Here is a 6,870-nt window from a genome sequence, read left to right on the forward strand (position 1 = left end):
TAATTTCATTATAATAATATTTCTTTCTATTTTGAATTCATTCTAAGAAATAAATTTGAATTTATTTTTCAACAATACAATGAATTATTTTTTTGTTTGAATGTAGTAGTTCTAAACAGTGAATACATCAAGTATGTTATGTACTATAACTGAACTATTCTCGAAGATTCATTAGCAAATAAATTGTCTTCTGTCGATACTTCGTTTCCGATTTTTTTTCATACATTCATAGATCAACATTTCAGGCACATTTCTTATTTTCTGACCTATACATAAAGTCAAATGCACTCAATTAAGTATGGAACGCTGTATGCTGAGCATAACCAGAAGAGATAAGAAACGGAATACTTGGATGAGAAGTATGAAAAAGGTAGTAAGGACGATTTCAAATTTATAATCTATAAATTTTACAAGTTTAATACTATAGGTGTCGCCCAAGGGTAAAACCCGTAAAGGCATAATGAAAAAATATAAATTTATATAAGGAAAGGTGGACAAAGGAAGTGCTGGAATGGTAATGGTTAAAGCCTTCACCCAGCAGTGGATCGTGAAAGGCTTTAAATGATGATGATGATAATACTTATCCTATGTTTTTTTAATACTATGTATATTAAATTTTAAAATTACAACTTCATGTTCTTCATGCATTGCGTTACATCTTTTATTCAAATTATACATATATGTACATGAATTATAAGTTAGTTTATACATTGACAATTGTCATAGAATCCATTGACTGTAATGAATTCACCTAGCAGAAGATAATTAAGGACATCCTAATTCTAACTTTGATACTTTTCTATTTCACTTCTTAACCATTGGGCTAGCGTTATATTTAAAGTACCTGTATTGATTTATTTGATACGATCACTGTCACTATAATTATAGTTTCATAATAAAGTAAAGCAAATTTTCATATTTATAAAATAATAGTTTTATAAAAAACAAGCACATTCAAGTTTGTGAAACATTCAAGCTATTTACCATTCAAATGAACAAATCATAATACACGAATAAATTCGCTTTTTCACAGCGAATCTAATGTCCAAGGTTTTGTTATACAATTTATTCAAATGATTTCAATATAGATTTTTATCTACGTATTTACCACCTACTGTACATCCTGCATTGTTTTACTGGCGTATTTATGTGTGGTACAAAGTCAGTGTCAGTGTAACATGTATAATACATAAAAACAGATTACATTTTGACCACAAAAACTACAATCTCGATACAAATCCACTGCACGCAATCATACTTTTTTGAGCCGGGATGTGGTTCGTATAGGTACAGGTTCTAAATGTAAAAAATTTAGCATAGGTAAAATAAAATTCTGTACTTCATATGAGTGAGAGTATGATAACCGAAATTTGATATAATTAAAATAGTGTAATAAATAAAATATGGAATATTTTGATATTGGATCTATTGGAACAAAACCAATATATTTGCGATTTGATTGCAAATTAAAAGGTGACCCAAGTAGTAGTGCAGCAAATCAAAAGCCATGTTTGTTTTGAGATCAATCACAGCGATACTGAGCGCACTACTCGTAAGTCAGCAATCAAACGATGCGTGAACGTTGACCTGTAATGTAATGTCATTTTTAAGATTCGTATCACGTGCGTGGGATTTTTTTCAATGCACCCGTGTGCATCAATGTGACTGCAGCGTAAGAAAACGTCGCTTAATGTCAAGTGCTCAATAATTTCACTTGTGGAGGTTGCTTGCGTTTAACCTGCGCCTGAGATACATACAAAGGTACGTTTGTATGCTTGGGAATGCTTGGGGATATTTCTTGCACTGTGTGAATATGGTTGTGCTTTTTGAATATTAAATATTGCTTTGTATACATCGAGACCTTATATACCTACCTGTTCGTACTGGTTATTGAATTTTGCAAACTTGCCTAATTTGGCCGTTTTGGAAAAGCCTACTCGAAGTTTTATTACCGCCTACATTCTATGTCGACATGTATTCGAATCTTTTGGGCCAATTACTCAAAATGTATTTAATTTTAAAAATTCTTCCTGAGATTCTTTTCGTTGTGGCTCTTTGTTCTGTAGTGCAAACTTATGACGGGAAAAAGTATATTTCTATAGAGTATATTCTATAGAGAAAAAGTATATCGTCTATGCTGTAAACGGATTATTTCGCACATTGTGATCGCGTACACGACAATCACGAATACGGAATCTCTGGCACTTGAGCTCTCGTTAGTGTGGTAATTCGCGCGGTAACTGTCGATGGATGGAATTTTTGGGTGCTAGATATTCCGTTATCGAGATTTTAGTGACGTGTGCGAGATCACTTTGTGCGGAATAATCACCGAGTCCTTCTCCATAATAGTTAGTGAAGTCTCAAAAAATCAAGTGTTTATGCGTGTTGATTTTGTAACAGTTCTATTAATTTATTTTGCATTCAAAAGCAGATTTTAATACCGGGTTGACACCATGTAAGTAAACCTAGACCGAGCCGCTCGAACCAGTCACTCGGACGTTACGAGTAACGTGGCAACGTCTGAATGACAGCAAACATCAAAATTAACAGTATCCAAGTACCCTTGTTACGCCACAGGCAAAATTTTTTGAAGAAATTTCATTTTTGATATAAAAAGGCCTTTCTGAACTGATATACTATGTATGTAGATTTCAGTACGGGATTAGTTTTTAATTGGTTTTAAAAAAATATATTCTTGCTATGATTTTCTGCAGAAACGGGTCCCAGGAATTTTTGCCCCCCCCCTTCTTATCAGCCCTGCATAAGAGAATTAGAGTAAAAAAATATTAAAGTTAAATAAAAAAATAGCATTAGTACGAATCATTTTTATCTGGTGCTATTTTGGACAACTTGTCGATATCAATGTATGATTTTATTAGCTTCATTTTTAACTTAAAAAATCCAAATGATCAAATACGTCTGTGCTAAAATAAGAGTGTCAAACTCGCTGATGTATACATTGTCTAGTATGTGTATGTATCGCCAAATACACGGGAGAATGACCCAACCTAAAATGGTAGGGAATACGGATGTATTATTAATTCAACAATAAATCGGTTATTTGAATAAAATCGGTTCCATTATTGAGCACAAACCTTGTCTCTGCATAAACCAGCTTATCTGTTAAACTTTGATCAGCTGTCAAATCACTCAAATTTATTTAGCAGCACGTGCATAAATTAGCTAGCCAGTGTATACCTTGTCTAGTAAGAGTATCTGTGAAATAAAGCGTTGTAGGCTTTAATCAAAGCTGGGACATGCACTTACTAGACAATGTATATGTTACAGTGAAAGCATTCATATTTCAAGTGAAAATATATTTTCACCAATTCAAGCAGTGAAAATGTATCAAACAATGAATTTACAACGTTTAACTCTATAAATTTAACCCTAACAACCCAATCTTAAATTAATAGGGCCAAACCTTACTTACTAACCTAACCTAACCTAACCTAACCTATCCATCCTAACACTTAAATAATAGCAACCCTAACAATCTAATCTTAAATGAATAAAACCAACCCTGAAAATGTGAATGTAAATGGATTCCACTGAAACGTCAGTGAAAATATATTTTCACTTGAAATATACATAATTTCACTGAGACATACATCTGCGAGACTTGACGCTTGTATACTAGACAATGTATACATCTGCGAGACTTGATACCGTAACATATGCATGTACATAGGTAAATTACAACGGTTTTTCTAAAAATATTAGCGAGTAATTATAAATTAAAACATGGACTGACAGTCGTTTTACATATCTAAAGAATAAAGAAAAAATAGTATATGTATGTACATAGTCGGGTAATTTCTTTTTTAAATGATGAACTCATACTGCAAATTTTTACAGAATATTCATAAATAGAGATGAATGTACGCGCGTTATCGGATAATTTGCAAAATGTATGCATTATATATGTACATATGTAGTTCCGAGACTATTTTTATTTACTTTAAACTTTATAATAATATACTGTGGTAAATCAAAGCTTTTATATCTCTGTCGGACAATTTGGGTACACCAACTGCGATATTAAATTTATAAATAGAAAACGTTGCAACACAATATTCAGAAAACAAAAATGACAAATAGCTTTCGAGCTAATTGAATAGAAAGTGTCCTTTACATACATCGATTTCATAAAATGCATAATTTTACAAATGACCCATCGATGAGGTGGTAGTGGGGGGGAGGGGTTCCCGTATCGAGTGTCGCTGGGACTATGTATTATAAATAAAGTGAGGGTGCTGCTATGTGGATGTCGAGGACGCATGGTCACCACATCCCCATGTGCGCGCGTGCCCGTATTTTGCGCAGCGAGGGTGACCGGGATTTGGCGGGAACGGGTGGTAGGCGAGCGCTGCAGCCGCCGCCATTGATCGCTCAGTGGAGGGGGCAGTCGCCATCTTGGACGCACCGTTACCACCACTTGTTGCAGCGGTTGCAAACCTTTTCCATTCGCGAGCAATGCATCGCGCCCAGGTGCACTAAAAATGTATCACCTTTCGTGCAAATGTTAAACTTACTCTCTTACTAACATTCGTAAGCACTAACATGTTTTATCCCTATGTATTGCATACATATCAAATATTGGATATAGTCGATATTCCGCCATATTGATATGGCGGAAGTCCAATTTTCAGTTCGAAAAACACTATTTCCGTTTGAATTAATTCACAAATTGTTATCACTTATTTTAATTCGATATGTCCAGAATCTCGGAAAAGCAGAAGAAACGTATTAGAGGTCACCAGTATTTTTGAATTTTGTTAAACGTAAATCATTATATTTTATGTTTTGCGAGATATTTCTCGAAATGAAGAAAAGTTAACTTATGCCGCATTAAAATATAGCCGCTTATATTATGTAATGGTAAGAGTTATTGTTATCAAATTCCGGGTTGCTTTGAAATCTATGGTTCTCGAAGTTTAAAAGCAGTTTTTTTTTCATTTTTATTCATTTTGTACATGTGTATGTACCATGTAGAAATGTATTTATTATATATATATATATATATATATATATATATATATATATATATATATATATATATATATATATATATATATATATATATAATAGTGAAATGGTGCACACATTTCTACACTCGATAAAAATTGAATCTTTGAAATCCTCACTCACCGGGGTGAGTGAAAATATCACTCACCCCGAGCTAGTGCTTTTTACACACCTCTTTTATGTTTTTCTTATTTCACTCTGAACGCGAAAGAGATCTAAAACAAAAAACTGCACATTATACATAGTGGTGTTGAAGAGAATTTCAAAAACAAAAGAACAAATAAAATAATACGTCAGCACATGCGCATTGGCTGTAAGTATGCGAAATAAGCCTTTTATATACGTATATGTTACAGTCGAAGTATATTTTCATTTGTAATATATACCGACTGGCGTATTAGCTTATTAATATTCGAAAATAATTCAACTAGTGAATTATAACTATAAGCACAAATACACTTTCAACAATGTGCGCCAGTTGCAATATAACAATTGAGTTAACAGCTCTGATGTTATTATGAATGCGTCAGAATTCAATAATGCGTTAATATTACGAATAAAGGCAATCAATACTGTATTACGAAAACTCTAAAAATGTATTCAAAACAAAAATGTGACTTGTAAACTCAATTTAAGTCGGGTGACGCTTTCACGAAAACCTAACCTCTCCATCCAACCTAATAATTAACTATATATTCAGCTGTAATATGTTTTGACCAGTTGGAATATAATTCGCCATATGGATCAACTTACGCGGGTTAGATGGAATACATATATTCCAACTAGTCAAAATATATATCAACTGCAAATACACTTCAACTATAACGGTAGTTGGAATATATTTTAACTAGTCAAAATATATTATAACTGGAAGATACTTCAACTGTAACATATACACATTTAAATTCATAATCAGTTAGTGGTAACAGTAGACGGTAGATATCCAATTGGTGCGGAACCGTTTCAATAATGAAATGAAATATATCAGGATCAGCAAACTATATGTATAATGACAAATGATCTACTTGGAAATTACAAATACCTAAATCCTCATACATAGAAATATTTCAAATCACAGAATGAATGCTTTTTACAAGGCATCTATATTCCTACATTCTTCCAATCGTTTTGAAACTTTGTCATTTTGCGTGGTTTGGTCAACGAAAGAAACTTAAATCGCTTCCGCCAGTACGACGGTGAAAATAATCGTAATAAACACGTTTAAAAATGCAAATATTTTGGTCATCTTGATTTTTAGTGGTCTTATATAAATAAATACATATAAATATAGCCTTAAAAAAATATAATAATAAAATATGTTGGACGTTCCGCCACACTCTAGTTTTGTCAAATTTTAATTGTTTAAAATATATTATATATTTAATTTTTTATTAAAAACGTTCGAATTTAGGTTCATTAAGTAAAATATCAAAATTACCGTTTTCTCATTCAATACGAGCAACAAATAGATTAAAATTTAAAATTATAAATTAAATTAAAGGAGAATATTGTCATTTACGTTAATATGTAAGGCGAATGGTGCCCCTCTTTTTAACGCTTGTTTGGATTTTAAATGGGAACAATTTAAACGTCCATTTAAAAAAGTTATTGTTTTGTAAGTAATAAGTAAAAATTTTGTACATTAAAAAAAATTGTGTGCATTTCTAAATGACGGATACAGATTGCATTAGAAACTTTGCTTTGATCATTGAAAAAAATATTTGCTACTTAAATGAGTATTAAAATGACCAAAATACGAACCGACAACGACCAACGCTTCTCTACTGGATTCCTTCTTTTTTACTCTTCGGCTTGTGACCTTTCACACCTACGACCTAACAT

Source organism: Arctopsyche grandis, chromosome 1 (assembly GCF_051622035.1).
Source record: "Arctopsyche grandis isolate Sample6627 chromosome 1, ASM5162203v2, whole genome shotgun sequence".
Classification (NCBI taxonomy): Eukaryota; Metazoa; Arthropoda; class Insecta; order Trichoptera; family Hydropsychidae; genus Arctopsyche; species Arctopsyche grandis.